Source organism: Aegilops tauschii, chromosome 3 (genome assembly GCF_002575655.3).
Source record: "Aegilops tauschii subsp. strangulata cultivar AL8/78 chromosome 3, Aet v6.0, whole genome shotgun sequence".
NCBI lineage: Eukaryota > Viridiplantae > Streptophyta > Magnoliopsida > Poales > Poaceae > Aegilops > Aegilops tauschii.
In genome coordinates this window covers 221,073,942-221,095,024 of record NC_053037.3, presented here as the reverse complement: position 1 = coordinate 221,095,024, position 21,083 = coordinate 221,073,942, and the positions used below count along the sequence as shown (strand labels likewise).

Here is a 21,083-nt window from a genome sequence, read left to right as displayed (position 1 = left end):
CGCCTGGGCCAGCAGCCTCCCCTTGCCTTCTCCAGATCCGGCCCAGTTCGCCTCTGCCTCACCGGTCCAAGCCCATGGGTGAGGAGCCCCTCCAGTACCCCCTCCTGTACACTATCGGACCAGCAAGATGCGGCCCGTGTTATTTTTTTTCCTGCGCTGCGATTTTAGCATTATCCAGGAGTTTATAGTTTACAGAAAAACCCTTGAACTTCATGCATATAATAACTCTTTAACCGTGCATCGGATTAAAATAATTCAAACATGTAAAATGCTTAGAATTTCATCTAGTTTCATAATTGGCCACTTTCACCCATGTTAAAATTGTTTAAAATGCTGTTTGATTAAATTTGCTCAAATAACATGTTAAAATGATTTATTTCATAACTAAATAACCGTAACTCGGATTTTAATAAATTATATATGTAAATGGGGTAGAAAAATGCCTAGTTTAACTTGGTGCACTTCATTTTGCTGTTTAACAAGATTAAAATTGTCTTTATGGCAGAACAGTACCAAATCTAAATTATGGACATGAGGATTTTCCGAGAATTGTTGTTTGTCATTCCGGCCTCATTTAAATTGCCTAAAAATGTGTAGTTTACTTATGTCTCACCTCTTGCCATGTTAATCAACATTTAATATTGTTGGGTACATAAATGAGAGAGAACTAAATAATTGATGTGGTGTTTCGTCAATATGCAACTAGTTGCATATTGAGCTCCACTTAATTTGTAGTGTTGTTTGTTGCACTTTGCCATGCCATGCCTCGTTAAACCGGACATGCATCATATTTGTTTTTGCATCATGCCATGTGTATGTGGTGGTGGTTTAGTAGGTTGTTTGTTTCTTTCCGGGTTGCTTCTCTCGTTAGCTTCGGTTTCGTTCCGGAGTTGTGAGGATTCGTTCGACTACATTCGTTTGTCTTCTTCATGGACTCGTTCTTCTTCCTAGCGGGATCTCAGGCAACATGACCACCCCTCGAAATCACTTCTATCTTTGATTTGCTAGTTGCTCGTTCTATTGCCATGCTGCGCTACCTACCACTTGCTATATCATGCCTCCCATACTGCCATGTCAGCCCCTAACCTTTTCACCCTTCCTAGCAAACCGTTGTTTGGCTATGTTACCGCTTTGCTCAGCCCCTTCTTATAGCGTTGCTAGTTGCAGGTGAAGATGAAGATTGCTCCATGTTGGTTTATGTTTATGTTGGGATATCACAATATCTCTTATCTTAATTAATGCATCTATATACTTGGTAAAGGGTGGAAGGCTTGGCCTTATGTCTGGTGTTTTGTTCCACTCTTGCCGCCCTAGTTTCCGTCATACCGGTGTTATGTTCCTTGATTTTACGTTCCTTACGCGGTCGGGTTATTTATGGGACCCCCTTGATAGTTCACTTTGAATAAAACTCCTCCAGCAAGGCCCAACCTTGGTTTTACCATTCGCCTACCTAAGCCTTTTTCCCTTGGGTTCTGTAGACTCAAGGGTCATTCTTATTTTAAACCCCCGGGCCAGTGCTCCTCTGAGTGTTGGTCCAACCCGTCAGTCGCCGGTGGCCACCAGGGGCAACTCTGGGCTGGCCTACCGGAAGCTTGGACAATCCGGTGTGCCCTGAGAACGAGATATGTGCAGCTCCTATCGGGATTTGTCGGCACATTCGGGCGGCTTTGCTGGTTTTGTTTTACCATTGTCGAAATGTCTTGTAAACCGGGATTCCGAGACTGATCGGGTCTTCCTGGGAGAAGGTTTATCCTTCGTTGACCGTGAGAGCTTATAATGGGCTATGTTGGGACACCCCTGCAGGGTTATATCTTTCGAAAGCCGTGCCCGCGGTTATGTGGCAGATGGGAATTTGTTAATATCCGGTTGTGGAGAACTTGACACTTGACCCTAATTAAAACGCATCAACCGCGTGTGTAGCCGTGATGGTCTCTTTTCGGCGGAGTCCGGGAAGTGAACACGGTTTCTGGGTTATGTTTGACGTAAGTAGGACTTCAGGATCACTTCTTGATCATTGCTAGTTCACGACCGTTCCGTTGCTTCTCTTCTCGCTCTCATTTGCGTATGTTAGTCACCATATAAGCTTAGTGCTTGCTGCAGCTCCTCCTCATTACCCCAACCTTTCCTTTAAGCTTAAATAGTCTTGATCTCGCGGGTGTGAGATTGCTGAGTCCTCGTGACTCACAGATACTTCCAAAACAGTTGCAGGTGCCAGGGATACCAGTGCGGGTGACGCAACCGAGCTCAAGTGGGAGCTCGATGAAGATCTTGTCCGTTGTGTTGCTTCTTTTCATGTTGATCAGTAGTGGTGCCCAGTTGGGGACGATCAGGGATCTAGCAGTTGGGTTGTCTTCTTTTATTTTGGTTCCGTAGTCGGACCTATGTGTGTATCTCTGAAAGATGTATGATTTATTTATGTATTGTGTGAAGTGGCGATTGTAAGCCAACTCTTTATCCCATTCTTGTTCATTACATGGGATTGTGTGAAGATGACCCTTCTTGCGACAAAACCGCAATGCGGTTATGCCTCTAAGTCGTGCCTCGACACGTGGGAGATATAGCCGCATCGTGGGCGTTAGAAGTTGGTAATCAGAGCCATCCCCGAATTAGGAGCCCCCTGCTTGATCGAATTGCTGGCGTTGTTGAGTCTAGAGCAAAAATGTTTTGAGTCTTAGGATTATATATATCGGAGAGTAGGATTCTTTTTACTTCTCAGTCCCTTCATCGCTCTGGTGAGGCCTCCTGACGTAGAAGTTTTGACTTTTCTCTCCTCAAATTTCACTAATTTTTTTTTAGGATCACGCAGGTATCTTGGAATCGTTCCGATGGTTTTGTGATGAGAACATTGTTCTTGGTGCCTCCTGACATTTAGGGGTTGTGGCAGTGTCCCGGGGAGTTGAGCTCCGAGGTGTTGTCGTCACAATTTTATTGTTGCAGTTCTGGAATACCTGAGTTTCGCCGACATCGAAAATCTCTTTTATGCAGTTGTTGGTGAGATCACCTCGACGCCACCCAGTACTGGGGCGGGAGTTCGGGAGTATTGCCATAACTCGTGTAATGGATGCTTTTCGAAGGTTGAGGTAAACGATTTCCGAAGGTTTCTTGGTTATGTGTTGACGGATGGATACAGCTGGATCTAGGTATTGCTAGTTTGTGTGATATATTTTGTGTCCCCTGTATCCCCAACACCAGATTGCATAACCAGAAAGTTTCGGGAGTTTATAAGTGGGAATTCAAGTAGCCTTAGGATATCTTTCCGACAGACGCATGATATGAGATTGGGGTTCGACGTCTAGTGGTCCGCCTTTCCACGGTTGGTTTTACAGTGGTCTCGTAGTGTCTTAAAGAGTCCTTGGCTATGCCGACTCGCGGACGCTTCGTATGTCACGTGCACAGCCTTGTACATGATGGTGCTGTACGATTGAGCCCGTGTGGGCCCCACCACGAAAACTTCGGACGAAATCTCTATCATATGTTTGTTCCGGCTTATTCTGCAAGCCAAATCCTTTGTTTTGTTTTAATTGTGGTATTCGAGTTGCTTCATTGTCAAGTGTTGATTCCATAACTTTCCTAAACAGTGTTCTCATATTGCTTTGTGAATACTAATCCTTCTTGATCATCGAGGTCGTCATGTTAATTCCTTCCAACCGGCGTGCTTCTCTTCAAGTGGATCCAATCATTTCAACATTCGAAAGATCACCTCTCAGTTTCCCAACATTGTTCGTTTCATCCGACCCAAGTTGCCTTTGTTTTTCCCGCCCTCCCACCCTTTTTCTTTAAGGACTCAGATTTCTCAATCATGTATCCTTTTATTGATGCGAAGTCTCTTCATTCTTTTCTTTCGATGTTCTTATCCGGTGATTTCCCATGAAGATACTAACGAAGCTTCAAGTTTATCATTCTTCATTCTTTTTCTTCTCCGGTAGACTAAATTCAAGCCTTCAATGTTGGTCACTTTCCTTTCCTCGTTTTGAATGTTTTCTCATGTCGATGCATCTCTTAATCTTCCATCTCTTCCTATTCATGTTATTTGGAGTGTTGAAGATATCTCAGGAGAATCGCATTTCCATTCCCAATCCGTTCAACCTATCTCGAGGTTGTTATCTCTTTTGAGCCATTTAATTCAACCGGTGCAATCTCCGTTTCAAGTAATTATTCAATGGTGTATCTTTTGAGTGGGCCATAACCCACAGGTATTTTCCCAGGATCTTACCTGACTCTTCTAATTTTTCTGGAGTTATTCTCAAATTCATTGCAAAGTTTGACGTAAGAATGAATTATCATCAGTCAAATGTCTTTCTCCAAGATCTTTTAAATTCTTTTCGTCATTGGTTCAACCTTTCCAATTTTCATTCCGGAGTGCCTCAATAATTCTTGATGGTGTTTCTCATCGTCATTCTCAACATTTGAAGACCGTAGAAGAGTTTTTCCTCCAAATCTTATCCGTTCTCAAGATTCATATTTCTAGCTTATGCCATCCTCTCATAGTTGTTTTCGATTGTGATTATTCTTTTCATACCCATCCGGAGCATTTCATGAGTTGTTTTCATTTCTTGATCATCCAAAGGCCATCTTTTCAGAAGATTTCTTCGTTCTAAGTTTTCAGCCTCGTTCTCCAACTATTCTAAATTGATGTCTCTTCGTTCTTCTCCAAATCTTACCGGCGCATCATTCATGTATTCTCTATTCAGCTCGTCATCTATTCGTTCACTTGTGTCTAAATCCCCTCAAGTATCTTCTTTCGTTTTCCAATTCTTCCCGGTGAATTGTGCCTTTGCTACTTTCATTTCCAATTCTTACGGTGGTTCATTCAAGATTCCTTTTCCTATGTCCGCATATCAATTTATTCGTTGTTTCAATCCTACCGGTGGTTCGATGAAGGCCTTCCCAAGTTTGCGCAATATCTATCTTAATCCTTCCTATGAGAATAAGTAGTATGCCAAATCCGTTGCTTGTCATCAATCTAAATTGGTGAAGACTAAGCATAATGTAATTCTTATTCTTGTTTCATCCAAGTGTTTAATCCTTTCTTTTGGAGTTCGTTCGTGATATCAAATTCTTGATTTCAAGTTGTTTATCTTTCCTTTTCGGAGCTCCAAGTTATTTCAATTATATCATTTCAAACCTTCATCTAATCATTGCAAGGCTTCTCCCGGAGTTCTTTTCAATTTTTCCATTTCGTTTGATCATTCTTTTATTATCGGAGTTCTTCATGGAGGCTCTACATGGTGGGTCATCAAGGGTTCTTTCATTCTTCAATTGTTCTTCAAGATTTCCTCTTGGAGTTAAGATCCGCCAAGCTATACTCTAAAATAAACATGGTGTTCAACACATGTTTTGTTTTGAGGAGTTCAAGCATTTTTCATCTTGCATTCCGAAGTGCAATTCTCTCTCTCTTATCTTTTGAGGTTGTGTTATGTCACTCTTGACAATTTGAGTTTGCGTTTAATGATTCACATGTTGTCAAGAATGAGATATTTTAAATCCACTAATCTCTTCATTGGATTTATCTTGTGTCATATTTCACCTATAGCCTTCTCGAAGGAATGCTGCTATTATTGTGCTTATAAATGATCCAAGTTTTCTCCTATCCTCTAGACGAGAGAAGATTTCATATCTTCGTTGATCTCAAGCAAGCAATTGTTTTTGTTAGTGGCAGAATTTCACCTCAAGTTTTGAGATGTTTTCCATAAGCCCACTACAAGCTTGTTCGTTTAGTTGTTGTTTTTTTTTCCAACAACTCCGTTATAACCTTCTTGCAAAGATACTTTCCAAATTCATTTGTGGAAGGTATTGTCATTTTCTTCTCCATTCTTTATTCCAAGGATCTATCTTCCGGAGGCATTGTAATGTTGCTCTCTTCACTCATCTTCTCGGTTTGTGAGGACCGTGTTCTTTTCATGCTTATCCATTTCCAACCGGAGTGTCGTGCCCTCTTTTCAAGTTCTTTCCATTCTATCAAGTTTTGTCTCCTTCCTCAACCGGACTGCGGCCTGAAATCTTTCTTACCCCTTGTGCCATTCTTTCATCAGTTCCGGTGGAAATGTGTTGTTAAATTCATCGAGTATCCTCTCATCTTGTCAAGATCATGTTCAATTCCTTCCATTTACAGTCGGAGTGCTGCCCAAATTATATCCAGACGCCTGCCATGTTTTGCGTGACCGTCGTGTGTTTTATTTGTGTGTTGCATTCATCATCGCATCATTTGCATTGCATCGGCACTTCGTTGCCGTCTTGTTTTAAAACTTGCATTCGCTCGTCGTTGACGTTTCTCCTTTTGCCTTCATCACCTTCCCTCAGATCGCCTTGCCTGCGTTGACCGTTTCAGACCTATCGTATTTTTTGCTTCCCTCTTGACCGTGACCGTCTAACCCCTCCTTGCGCAGTGCATAGTCCCCTCCCGCGCGTCCGAAAGTTGTCCCGTACCCGACCCGGTTTGTTGTTATCGTTGGGTCCGGATCATCCCCTAACATCTACAAAACATCTCCATTTTGTTATTTGGACTTCCCTACCTATTTATTCTCATCCGTCGGATTTTGATCGGATGATCCAAACTCCCCACTTTTCCCATACATATATAGTCTACCCCTAGTCCATTTGAACCAAACCTATTTTCTAGGGATCCTCCCCTCTCCAGCCACCGCTGCCACTCCTCCTGTCTCGTCTTCCTCGGGATTCTCCCAGATCCCCTTCTCACCCAACCAGCGCTCGAGGCATCCCCTCGATCCACCCGATCCAGCCACCAATCCAACCCATCCACCACCTCGCCATGCCTCCTCCTCGACCTCATCGCAAGCAGCAGCGCCCGAGCGCTCCTCCACCTCGCGACCTCGTCGTCGGCGACCCGTGGACCAGGCCACCCCCGTGACCCTGCCCTTTCTATTCCTCCCTTCTTCTTCCCGTGCCTCACATCTCTCTGTTCCCTCTCGCTCGCTCTCTCTCCCACAGGAGCCCACGGCGGAAGAGCCCCGCGTCATCCGAGTCCAGCTGCCGGCGGGCCTCCAGCTCCTCCCGAGCAAGCGCCTCGCACTCCTGGATCCCCTGCATCCTCTCGTTCTAGAAGGAGACAAGCCTTCCGAAGTTTCTCCTCGACTACTCTGCCTCACCAGACCAAGCCGCCTCCTGCATCGCGTCGCCGACCTCCTCTCCAGCAAGGCCCGTTCCCTTCTTCTCCTTCCTCCACTTCTCTCGCCCTCTATCTGATTTATGTTGCACCGCCGTTCTTTTGTAGGAGCCACCTCCGCCGCCCTTGCCCGTTCTGGCCGGATCCCGCCGCTTGGGCCCCGTCCCCGGCCACCGGTGCCCTCGCCGGAGACCATCTGCGCCGCCCGTCAAGTCTAGCACCTCTGCTTCACTCGCCTGAGCCAGCGCCTCGTCCCGCCTGCTGCTACTTCTGTTCTTCAGAAGCGAACAGCTCGCCCGCTCACCCCGTTGACCGCAGTCGCGCGTGGCCTCCGCGCCTGGGCCAACAGCCTCCCCTTGCCTTCTCCAGATCCGGCCCAGTTCGCCTCTGCCTCACCGGGCCAAGCCCATGGGTGAGAAGCCCCTCCAGTACCCCCTCCTGTACACTATCGGACCAGCAAGATGCGGCCCGTGTTATTTTTTTCCTGCGCTGCGATTTTAGCATTATCCAGGAGTTTATAGTTTACAGAAAAACCCTTGAACTTCATGCATATAATAACTCTTTAACCGTGCATCGGATTAAAATAATTCAAACATGTAAAATGCTTAGAATTTCATCTAGTTTCATAATTGGCCACTTTCACCCATGTTAAAATTGTTTAAAATGCTGTTTGATTAAATTTGCTCAAATAACATGTTAAAATGATTTATTTCATAACTAAATAACCGTAACTCAGATTTTAATAAATTATATATGTAAATGGGGTAGACAAATGCCTAGTTTAACTTGGTGCACTTCATTTTCCTGTTTAACAAGATTAAAATTGTGTTTATGGCAGAACAGTACCAAATCTAAATTATGGACATGAGGATTTTCCGGGAATTGTTGTTTGTCATTCCGGCCTCATTTAAATTGCCTAAAAATGTGTAGTTTACTTATGTCTCACCTCTTGCCATGTTAATCAACATTTAATATTGTTGGGTACATAAATGAGAGAGAACTAAATAATTGATGTGGTGTTTCGTCAATATGCAACTCGTTGCATATTGAGCTCCACTTAATTTGTAGTGTTGTTTGTTGCACTTTGCCATGCCATGCTTCATTAAACTGGACATGCATCATATTTGTTTTTCCATCATGCCATGTGTAAGTGGTGGTTGTTTACTAGGTTGTTTGTTTCTTTCCGGGTTGCTTCTCTCGTTAGCTTCGGTTTTGTTCCGGAGTTGTGAGGATTCGTTTGACTACATTCGTTTGTCTTCTTCATGGACTCGTTCTTCTTCTAGCGGGATCTCAGGCAAGATGAACACCCCTCGAAATCACTTCTATCTTTGCTTTGCTAGTTGCTCGTTCTATTGCCATGCTGCGCTACCAACCACTTGCTATATCATGCCTCCCATACTGCCATGTCAGCCCCTAACCTTTTCACCCTTCCTAGCAAACCGTTGTTTGGCTATGTTACCACTTTGCTCAGCCCCTTCTTATAGCGTTGCTAGTTGCAGGTGAAGATGAAGATTGCTCCATGTTGGATTATGTTTATGTTGGGATATCACAATATCTCTTATCTTAATTAATGCATCTATATACTTGGTAAAGGGTGGAAGGCTCGGCCTTATGCCTGGTGTTTTGTTCCACTCTTGCTGCCCTAGTTTCCGTCATACCGGTGTTATGTTCCTTGATTTTGCGTTCCTTACGCGGTCGGGTGATTTATGGGACCCCCTTGACAGTTCGCTTTGAATAAAACTCCTCCAGCAAGGCCCAAACTTGGTTGTAGAATTCGCCTACCTAAGCCTTTTGTGACACCCAAAATTTATTTGGATTTTTCAAAAAATTTACTTGACTTGAGGGAGGTGATTTAAAATTTTTCTTCAAAAGAACCCTCCCTTTCAAAAATATTTTTTTATGGCAAGAGTTTTATTTGGATTCACCCAAGACTTGTTTTTGGTCTTGGAGGTTCTTGCTTTTTATTTTGGACTCAAGCCAAAATGCTTTTCACTTGGGAAAAATGTCTTTTGAAAATTTCTTTGAAAATACTCTATAGCTTTTGAAATAATCCTTTACCACTTTCAACAAATCTCTCTTGCCATGACCTTAGTGCAAATCCACTCTCACAAACTTTTCCTTATCTTTGGATCATGATTTACTTCAAATCCAGCAAGTTGGACCTCTCCATATTTTTATTTTCCACTTATTTCTTATCAAAATAATTTCTACATTATATCTTGATCATTGGAGGTTTACAAAGGAACTACTCTTTCTGCTTTGATTTTTGCCCCCAAAACTTTTTCCCTTCCTAGTCCTTTGAACCCTCAACCAAGATCCATGAAGATCCACTGGTCTCCAGTTCAAAATTTTCAAACTATACTTGCTGCAAGTTTGGACCAGATTTGCCAAATTTGATGAAATTCATTCAAATCGTTCTCCAAAAATTCTGAGTAAAATCAGGCAGCCTCTGGGTGCATTGAGTGGTTACCTCACCAAGCCCCAGCTCCAGGAAAATTTTTCTTCATACCTAATCATTTCATCGAACACCTTCAGAGCACTGTCAATATCAGGTTCAGTCAAATTCAGTTAACAGTGGTTGAATCACTGTCGTTTTCTTCAGTGTCTGTTGTCGATCTCGCCAGTGCCCGGCGTCGCCGTGTTTCCTGTCCCCTCCCCCTTGTCCTCTGCACCGCACGAGCGCCTGGATGCTTGCGGGCGTCGGCGACGAGCTGGAGGAGGTGCGCCGCCCCGTGACCGACGCCAGCGGCGGCTTTGCGGCCGCCAGAGAGAGGTGCAGCGCAGACGGTGCCACCCAGTGCCGCCCAAGCCACCGGGGAGCGCCGCATGGTCTTCCACTCCCCAGTGCGCGCTGCCACCCTCTTCGTGAACCGCTGGGCGCGGAGCGCGCTCTCTGCCGCCGTCGTGCCCGTGCGGCCACCCCACCGTGGACCGGCGCCATTACGCCAAGACCGACCAGGATTAGCGGGGGAACGACACCAGTACACCTCACTGATGCTGCCTGGCCACCTAAACTCCTTGCCAAGCCGCTGCCTCGCCGTAATTGCTCGCCGGAGCAACCCCGTTCACGCCTACCCCTCGAGCCGCCTATAAATAGAGGCCCCGAGCTCCAGCTAGTACCCACTCCACCTCTACACTCCACCAAGACCCTGCCTAGCCACTGGAAGAGCCCCGAGGAAGTCTCCTTCCTCAACTCCGGCCGCCGCGACCCGCCACGGGATCCAGCTCGATTCGCTCCCGTGCGTGCACCTCTGCCTCCCATCTCTTGCCAATAGCTCTCTAGTGCATCCCTCCTTCTGACCCGCGCTTCAATTCGAAGTTTGCAGCACACCACCGGAGTTCCCCACCATCGCCCGAGCCGCCGTCCGCCGGAGAAAGTGTCGCCGTCGACGTGGTGCTCCCCGACGCCCAAGTCCACCACCCACCGACGCGGAAGGACACGCTGATACTCTTGGTACACTCCGATCTCCCCGGCTCGCCATGGTTCGACGCCGGCGACCACCGCAGCCTTCGGACGCCGGCGAGGTCTTTCAAACCTGACATGTGGACCCCCACGTCAGCCTCTCTTTCTTTCCCCGCGAACCGTTTTCTGTTGGCGCCTTCGGGCAGAGTACGTTTTCTCTGTGGGCTTGCGCGTTTCTATTCGAACCGTTTTCTGTTTTCTTAGTTAAACCCCTGGAACTTTTCTGTTTCATTACAGATGAGTCCCTGGACAGAAACCCTTATAACTTTTTAATAAAAAGTGATTTTTGAGTGATTCTTTTTCTGACGGTGTTAAAATTTTGTCTAGTTTTTTATGGGATTTATTTGAAATTTTTTTGAAAAATGTTTGGAACAACTTTTTCTGATTTATTTGTCGTTGGTTTTCACGTTAGTATGCTTTTTCGCTATACCGTAGGTTCCGGAAGAGGTGACGGAGCATCGAACTTCGCCGAGCTAGACTCCAACTTCTCCGAACCAGGCAAGCATGTTTGAACCTTTGATATGATAGGTGTTTGCATGATTGCGTGAAAGGTTGTGCATGGCATACGAGTATCGGTGATCACCTCGTTGCATGTGAGGCAACTACCCGTGTGTTCCAAAGTTACGGTGATCTCTGATGAGAGATGGCCTAGTCATGTGGTGACATGAAGGGCAGTAAGGTGGTACTGTTGTAGCATGCCAGCCTTACGTCATCCGTTAAATTCCGACATTAACATGGACGGAGTCACGTTATCGTTCTTCCCCCTTCCGTGCTACCACATGTTTTCTGCCAGAATGGGGTTTAGTAAGTTGGTAACCTCTTTCCGTGTACACACCAAACAGAGGGGCCGGGATGATGGTTCCATGGCCCTGGATTAAAGCCAGTCATCCGGTCAGGGGGCATGGGTGTTTCCGATTGGGACCGAGAGGGGGGCACCCCTTAGAGCGCGCGTATAGAAATTTTGATCCCATGCTACGCGAGGTTGTAGCCTCCCTGTCTCAAGGTTTTTCTTGAACGTTGCCGAGGGTGATTCCTGGCTTCGCAATGTTGAATGGGTGTGTACTGGTTAGACGTGTTTCTTCCAAAACACCGTAGACGGAACTAGTCCCCGTGACTACTGAAATCCGTTGGCTGTGGTTAAAGTACAAACTCTACAGAGTCAAATCCTTTCGAGTCATCGTATCCATGGTCAAGTATCGTGATCAGTGTATCCATATCTATGTCAAGTCCTCGTGGTTTGTTCTTCTTTCCGGTAAGTGAGCATGAGTAGTAGACTTAGCTGAACGTTACTCCTGTGGATGGACTAACCCTGTTGTTTATCTCATGCCTGATTATTTCTGGATATGATTTAAATTCTTGAGCTAATAAGATGTTAAGTTATAAGCCCTTTATGTGATGTCGCTCAGACGTCCGACTGTGGCATGTTTGTCTTTTATTCCCAATATAAGCCCTTTATGTGATGTCGCTCAGACGTCCGACTGTGGCATATCGATTATTTACTTTTGATATAAGCCCTTTATGTGATGTCGCTCAGACGTCCGACTGTGGCATGCACTATCTTTTATTTCCTTTTATAAGCCCTTTATGTGGTGTCGCCCTGACGCCCGACTGCGGCATTATTATTCTTGCAGTTTCCTCTCGAGGAGTCATTCAGACCCTCGTTTGGCACCCAGTATTTATTTTGGGATTTTGGGAAGACTACCGCCCGACTTCTCTGTTATTTTCCCATGCATTATTATCTCTATGTCTGAACGCACTTGTTAATCTATTCATATGCTTCATGTTTACATTTGTTATATCTTATGTCCGAACTGTCTTGCGAGTACTTTCATAGTACTCACCTGGCTTGTTGATTTGGCCAGATGTTGACGAAGGCGATCTCTTGGATGAAGAGTTTGATAGTGCGTCCGACGCCTAGAGGAGTCCCAGTCAGTCCTGTGCGATCCCGGATTTTGGTCACTTGTATTATATACGCTTCCGCCACCCGCAATAAGTCTCCTCGAGCCTCACTCCGACGCTCGAAGAGCTGTAGCTTTCAGGAGTCATATCACCCACTTCGCGGTGATATTTCCACCACCGTTGTTATCGTGAGTTAGTAGTCATGCCACCCTATCCGCCGTTATGTTTTATCGGCGTTCATGTAATAAATTGTTGAGCAGTCTCCACTCAACCTTGTATTATATTCAGTACTCCTGGTATTTTTTTTCTTCTGTGACCAAGATGTTGTCTACCAGTGAGAAGGAATTCTTCTTTACTGGTCCGTAAAAGGGATTGGTCTCTCAATAAATATTTTATTGAAAAACCGGCCGTGACACCTTTTTCCCTTGGGTTCTGCAGACTCAAGGGTCATCTTTATTTTAAACCCCCGGGCCAGTGCTCCTCTGAGTGTTGGTCCAACCCGTCAGTCGCCGGTGGCCACCAGGGGCAACTCTGGGCTGGCCTACCAGAAGCTTGGACAATCCGGTGTGCCCTGAGAACGAGATATGTGGAGCTCCTATCGGGATTTGTCGGCACATTCGGGCGGCTTTGCTGGTTTTGTTTTACCATTGTCGAAATGTCTTGTAAATCGGGATTCCGAGACTGATCGGGTCTTCCTGGGAGAAGGTTTATCCTTTGTTGACCGTGAGAGCTTATAATGGGCTAAGTTGGGACACCCCTGCAGGGTTATATCTTTCGAAAGCCGTGCCCGCGGTTATGTGGCAGATGGGAATTTGTTAATATCCGGTTGTGGAAAACTTGACACTTGACCCTAATTAAAACGCATCAACCGCGTGTGTAGCCGTGATGGTCTCTTTTCGGCGGAGTCCGGGAAGTGAACACGGTTTCTGGGTTATGTTTGACGTAAGTAGGAGTTCAGGATCACTTCTTGATCATTGCTAGTTCACGACCGTTCCGTTGCTTCTCTTCTCGCTCTCATTTGCGTATGTTAGTCACCATATAAGCTTAGTGCTTGCTGCAGCTCCACCTCATTACCCCATCCTTTCCTTTAAGCTTAAATAGTCTTGATCTCGCGGGTGTGCGATTGCTGAGTCCTCGTGACTCACAGATACTTCCAAAACAGTTGCAGGTGCCAGGGTCACCAGTGCGGCTGACGCAACCGAGCTCAAGTGGGAGCTCGATGAACATCTTGTCCATTGTGTTGCTTCTCTTCATGTTGATCAGTAGTGGTGCCCAATTGGGGACGATCAGGGATCTAGCAGTTCGGTTGTCTTCTTTTATTTTGGTTCCGTAGTCGGACCTATGTGTGTATCTCTGATTGATGTATGATTTATTAATGTATTGTGTGAAGTGGCGATTGTAAGCCAACTCTTTATCCCATTCTTGTTCATTACATGGGATTGTGTGAAGATGACCCTTCTTGCGACAAAACCACAATGCGGTTATGCCTCTAAGTCGTGCCTCGACACGTGGGAGATATAGCCGCATCGTGGGCGTTACAAGTTGGTAATCAGAGCCATCCCCGACTTAGGAGCCCCCTGCTTGATCGAATCGCTGGCGTTGTTGAGTTTAGAGCAAAAATGTTTTGAGTCTTAGGATTATATATGTCGGAGAGTAGGATTCTTTTTACTTCTCAGTCCCTTCATCGCTCTAGTGAGGCCTCCTGACGTAGAAGTTTTTACTTTTCTCTCCTCAAATTTCACTAAAAATTTTTTTAGGATCACGCGGGTATCTTGGAATCGTTCCGATGGTTTTGTGACGAGAACATTGTTCTTGGTGCCTCCTGACATTTAGGGGTTGTGGCAGTGTCCCGGGGAGTTGAGCTCCGAGCTGTTGTCGTCACAATTTTATCGTTGCAGTTCTGGAATACCGCCGACATCGAAAATCTCTTTTATGCAGTTGTTGGTGAGATCACCTCGACGCCACCCAGTACTGGGGCGGGAGTTCGGGAGTATTGCCATAACTCGTGTAACGGATGCTTTTCGAAGGTTGAGGTAAACGATTTCCGAAGGTTTCTTGGTTATGTGTTGACGGAAGGATACAGCTGGATCTAGGTATTGCTAGTTTGTGTGATATATTTTGTGTCCCCTGTATCCCCAACACCAGATTGCATAACCAGAAAGTTTCGGGAGTTTATAAGTGGGAATTCAAGTAGCCTTAGGATATCTTTCTGACAGACGCATGATATGAGATTGGGGTTCGACGTCTAGTGGTCCGCCTTTCCACGGTTGGTTTTACAGTGGTCTCGTGGTGTCTTAAAGAGTCCTTGGCTATGCCGACTCGGGGACGCTTCGTATGTCATGTGCACAGCCTTGTACATGATGGTGCTGTACGATTGAGCCCGTGTGGGCCCCACCACGAAAACTTTGGATGAAATCTCTATCATATGTTTGTTCCGGCTTATTCTGCAAGCCAAATCCTTTGTTTTGTTTTAATTGTGGTATTCGAGTTGCTTCATTGTCAAGTGTTGATTCCATAACTTTCCTAAATGGTGTTCTCATATTGCTTTGTGAATACTAATCCTTCTTGATCATCGAGGTCGTCATGTTAATTCCTTGCAACCGGCGTGCTTCTCTTCAAGTGGATCCAATCATTTCAACATTCGCAAGATCACCTCTCAGTTTCCCAACATTGTTCGTTTCATCCGACCCAAGTTGCCTTTGTTTTTCCCGCCCTCCCGCCCTTTTTCTTTAAGGACTCAGATTTCTCAATCATGTATCCTTTTATTGATGCGAAGTCTCTTCATTCTTTTCTTTCAATGTTCTTATCCGGTGATTTCCCATGAAAATACTAACGAAGCTTCAAGTTTATCATTCTTCATTCTTTTTCTTCTCCGGTAGACTAAATTCAAGCCTTCAATGTTGGTCACTTTCCTTTCCTTGTTTCGAATGTTTTCTCATGTCGATGCATCTCTTAATCTTCCATCTCTTGCTATTCATGTTATTTGGAGTGTTGAAGATATCTCAGGAGAATCACATTTCCATTCCCAATCCGTTCAACCTATCTCGAGGTTGTTATCTCTTTTGAGCCATTTAATTCAACCGGTGCAATCTCCGTTTCAAGTAATTATTCAATGGTGTATCTTTTGAGTGGGCCATAACCCACAGGTATTTTCCCAGGATCTTACCTCACTCTTCTAATTTTTCTGGAGTTATTCTCAAATTCATTGCAAAGTTTGACGTAAGAATGAATTATCATCAGTCAAATGTCTTTCTCCAAGATCTTTTAAATTCTTTTCGTCATTGGTTCAACCTTTCCAATTTTCATTCCGGAGTGCCTCAATAATTCTTGATGGTGTTTCTCATCGTCATTCTCAACATTTGAAGACCGAAGAAGAGTTTTTCCTCCAAATCTTATCCGTTCTCTTGAAGATTCATATTTCTAGCTTATGCCATCCTCTCATAGTTGTTTTCGATTGTGATTATTCTTTTCATACCCATCCGGAGCATTTCATGAGTTGTTTTCATTTCTTGATCATCCAAAGGCCATCTTTTCAGAAGATTTCTTCGTTCTAAGTTTTCAGCCTCGTTCTCCAACTATTCTAAATTGATGTCTCTTCGTTCTTCTCCAAATCTTACCGGTGCATCATTCATGTATTCTCTATTCAGCTCGTCATCTATTCGTTCACTTGTGTCTAAATCCCCTCAAGTATCTTCTTTCGTTTTCCAATTCTTCCCGGTGAATTGTGCCTTTGCTACTTTCATTTCCAATTCTTACGGTGGTTCGTTCAAGATTCCTTTTCCTATGTCCGCATATCAATTTATTCGTTGTTTCAATCCTACCGGTGGTTCGATGAAGGCCTTCCCAAGTTTGCGCAATATCTATCTTAATCCTTCCTATGAGAATAAGTAGTATGCCAAATCCGTTGCTTGTCATCAATCTAAATTGGTGAAGACTAAGCATAATGTAATTCTTATTCTTGTTTCATCCAAGTGTTTAATCCTTTCTTTTGGAGTTCGTTCATGATATCAAATTCTTGATTTCAAGTTGTTTATCTTTCCTTTTCGGAGCTCCAAGTTATTTCAATTATATCATTTCAAACCTTCATCTAATCATTGCAAGGCTTCTCCCGGAGTTCTTTTCAATTTTTCCATTTCGTTTGATCATTCTTTTATTATCGGAGTTCTTCATGGAGGCTCTACATGGTGGGTCATCAAGGGTTCTTTCATTCTTCAATTGTTCTTCAAGATTTCCTCTTGGAGTTAAGATCCGCCAAGCTATACTCTAAAATAAACATGGTGTTCAACACATGTTTTGTTTTGAGGAGTTCAAGCATTTTTCATCTTGCATTCCGAAGTGCAATTCTCTCTCTCTTATCTTTTGAGGTTGTGTTATGTCACTCTTGACAATTTGAGTTTGCGTTTAATGATTCACATGTTGTCAAGAATGAGATATTTTAAATCCACTAATCTCTTCATTGGATTTATCTTGTGTCATATTTCACCTATAGCCTTCTCGAAGGAATGCTGCTATTATGGTGCTTATCAATGATCCAAGTTTTCTCCTATCCTCTAGACGAGAGAAGATTTCATATCTTCGTTGATCTCAAGCAAGCAATTGTTTTTGTTAGTGGCAGAATTTCACCTCAAGTTTTGAGATGTTTTCCATAAGCCCACTACAAGCTTGTTCTTTTAGTTGTTGTTTTTTTCCAACAACTCCGTTATAACCTTCTTGCAAAGATACTTTCCAAATTCATTTGTGGAAGGTATTGTCATTTTCTTCTCCATTCTTTATTCCAAGGATCTATCTTCCGGAGGCATTGTAATGTTGCTCTCTTCACTCATCTTCTCGGTTTGTGAGGACCGTGTTCTTTTCATGCTTATCCATTTCCAACCGGAGTGTCGTGCCCTCTTTTCAAGTTCTTTCCATTCTGTCAAGTTTTGTCTCCTTCCTCAACCGGACTGTGGCCTGAAATCTTTCTTACCCCTTGTGCCATTCTTTCATCAGTTCCGGTGGAAATGTGTTGTTAAATTCATCGAGTATCCTCTCATCTTGTCAAGATCATGTTCAATTCCTTCCATTTACAGTCGGAGTGCTGCCCAAATTATATCATTCTTATTCCTTCCCTATTTTGGTTTTAACCGGAGTGGTTTAAATATCTATCGTGTCAATTAACCTCAAGGTTCACATGGTGTTCCTTGTTTCTCTTTTCTACCGGTGTGCTTTCATATTCCTTTTGATCCGTTAAGCTCTCGTTTCATATTCTTCAACCTACAAAGGTTCTCGCAATGTTCCTTGTTCCTCTTGCTGAACGGAGTGTTTTAAATTTTGTTCATCTCCGTTGTGTCATTTCCTCAAGCTTTGCGACCTCTCAAGGTTCTTTGGTTTCACTCATTTGTCAAAGAAGCAATTAGTTTTACCTCTTCTCTTCCCCTTCCGTTTATCTCTGGTGCCATCCTAGATCTCGGGACGAGATCCTCTTGTAGTGGTGGAGTGTTGTGACGCCCCGAGACCGACGCTCCAGACGCCTGCCATGTTTTGCGTGACCGTCGTGCGTTTTATTTGTGTGTTGCATTCATCATCGCATCATTTGCATTGCATCGGCACTTCGTTGCCGTCATGTTTTAAAACTTGCATTCGCTCGTCCTTGACGTTTCTCCTTTTGCCTTCATCACCTTCCCTCGGATCGCCTTGCCTGCGTTCACCGTTTCAGACCTATCGTATTTTTCGCTTCCCTCTTGACCGTGACCGTCTAACCCCTCCTTGCGCAGTGCATAGTCCCCTCCCGCGCGTCCGAAAGTTGTCCCGTACCCGACCCGGTTTGTTGTTATCGTTGGGTCCGGATCATCCCCTAACATCTACAAAACATCTCCATTTTGTTATTTGGACTTCCCTACCTATTTATTCTCATCCGTCGGATTTTGATCGGATGATCCAAACTCCCCACTTTTCCCATACATATATAGTCTACCCCTAGTCCATTTGAACCAAACCTATTTTCTAGAGATCCTCCCCTGTCCAGCCACCGCCGCCACTCCTCCTGTCTCGTCTTCCTCGGGATCCTCCCAGATCCCCTTCTCACCGAACCAGCGCTCGAGGCATCCCCTCGATCCACCCGATCCAGCCACCAATCCAACCCATCCACCACCTCGCCCTACCTCCTCCTCGACCTCATCGCAAGCAGCAGCGCCCGAGCGCTCCTCCACCTCGCGACCTCGTCGTCGGCGACCCGTGGACCAGGCCGCCCCCGTGACCCTGCCCTTTCTATTCCTCCCTTCTTCTTCCCGTGCCTCACATCTCTCTGTTCCCTCTCGCTCTCTCTCTCTCTCCCATAGGAGCCCATGGCGGAAGAGCCCCGCGTCATCCGAGTCCAGCCGCCGGCGGGCCTCCAGCTCCTCCCGAGCAAGGGCCTCGCGCTCCTGGAGCCCCTGCATCCTCTCGTTCCAGAAGGAGGCGAGCCTTCCCAAGTTTCTCCTCGACTCCTCTGCCTCACCAGGCCAAGCCGCCTCCTGCATCGCGTCGCCGACCTCCTCTCCAGCAAGGCCCGTTCCCTTCTTCTCCTTCCTCCACTTCTCTCGCCCTCTATCTGATTTATGTTGCGCCGCCGTTCTTTTGCAGGAGCCACCTCCGCCGCCCTTGCCCGTTCTGGCCGGATCCCGCCGCCTGGGCCCCGTCCCCGGCCACCGGTGCCCTCGCCGGAGACCATCTGCGCCGCCCGTCAAGTCTAGCGCCTCTGCTTCGCTCGCCTGAGCCAGCGCCTCGTCCCGCCTGCTGCTGCTTCTGTTCTTCAGAAGCGAACAGCTCGCCCGCTCACCCCGTTGACCGCAGTCGCGCGTGGCCTCCGCGCCTGGGCCAGCAGCCTCCCCTTGCCTTCTCCAGATCCGGCCCAGTTCGCCTCTGCCTCACCGGGCCAAGCCCATGGGTGAGAAGCCCCTCCAGTACCCCCTCCTGTACAATATCGGACCAGCAAGATGCGGCCCGTGTTATTTTTTTTCCTGCGCTGCGATTTTAGCATTATCCAGGAGTTTATAGTTTACAGAAAAACCCTTGAACTTCATGCATATAATAACTCTTTAACCGTGCATCGGATTAAAATAATTCAAACATGTAAAATGCTTAGAATTTCATCTAGTTTCATAATTGGCCACTTTCACCCATGTTAAAATTGTTTATAATGCTGTTTGATTAAATTTGCTCAAATAACATGTTAAAATGATTTATTTCATAACTAAATAACCGTAACTCGGATTTTAATAAATTATATATGTAAATGCGGTAGAAAAATGCCTAGTTTAACTTGGTGCACTTCATTTTCCTGTTTAACAATATTAAAATTGTGTTTATGGCAGAACAGTAGCAAATCTAAATTATGGACATGAGGATTTTCCGGGAATTGTTGTTTGTCATTCCGGCCTCATTTAAATTGCCTAAAAATGTGTAGTTTACTTATGTCTCACCTCTTGCCATGTTAATCAACATTTAATATTGTTGGTTACATAAATGAGAGAGAACTAAATAATTGATGTGGTGTTTCGTCAATATGCAACTCGTTGCATATTGAGCTCCACTTAATTTGTAGTGTTGTTTGTTGCACTTTGCCATGCCATGCCTCATTAAACCGGACATGCATCATATTTGTTTTTGCATCATGCCATGTGTATGTGGTGGTTGTTTACTAGGTTGTTTGTTTCTTTCCGGGTAGCTTCTCTCGTTAGCTTCGGTTTCGTTCCGGAGTTGTGAGGATTCGTTCGACTACATTCGTTTGTCTTCTTCATGGACTCGTTCTTCTTCCTAGCGGGATCGCAGGCAAGATGACCACCCCTCGAAATCACTTCTATCTTTGCTTTGCTAGTTGCTCGTTCTATTGGCATGATGTGCTACCTACCACTTGCTATATCATGCCTCCCATACTGCCATGTCAGCCCCTAACCTTTTCACCCTTCCTAGCAAAACGTTGTTTGGCTATGTTACCGCTTTGCTCAGCCCCTTCTTATAGCGTTGCTAGTTGCGGGTGAAGATGAAGATTGCTCCATGTTGGATTATGTTTATGTTGGGATATCACAATATCTCTTATCTTAATTAATGCATCTATATACTTGGTAAAGGGTGGAAGGCTCGGCCTTATGCCTGGTGTTTTGTTCCACTCTTGCCGCCCTAGTTTCCGTCATACCGGTGTTATGTTCCTTGATTTTGCGTTCCTTACGCGGTCGGGTGATTTATGGGACCCCCTTGACAGTTCGCTTTGAATAAAACTCCTCCAGCAAGGCCCAACCTTGGTTTTACCATTCGCGTACCTAAGCCTTTTTCCCTTGGGTTCTGCAGACTCAAGGGTCATCTTTATTTTAAACCCCCGGGCCAGTGCTCCTTTGAGTGTTGGTCCAACCCGTCGGTCGCCGGTGGCCACCAGGGGCAACTCTGGGCTGGCCTACCGGAAGCTTGGACAAACCGGTGTGCCCTGAGAACGAGATATGTGCAGCTCCTATCGGGATTTGTCGGCACATTTGGGCGGCTTTGCTGGTTTTGTTTTACCATTGTCGAAATGTCTTGTAAGCCGGGATTCCGAGACTGATCGGGTCTTCCCGGGAGAAGGTTTATCCTTCGTTGACCGTGAGAGCTTAT

General features: G+C 45.3%; 1 long non-coding RNA gene across 1 annotated transcript; it reads left to right on the top strand.

Moving 5' to 3' along the window:
• The first annotated feature begins 18,784 nt into the window (after positions 1-18,784).
• LOC141020972 (uncharacterized) lies at positions 18,785-20,316 on the top strand. Its single transcript, XR_012180967.1, has 3 exons — positions 18,785-19,006; positions 19,083-19,386; positions 20,180-20,316. It is a non-coding gene; the product is annotated as an uncharacterized lncRNA (long non-coding RNA).
• Positions 20,317-21,083: the final 767 nt, after the last annotated feature.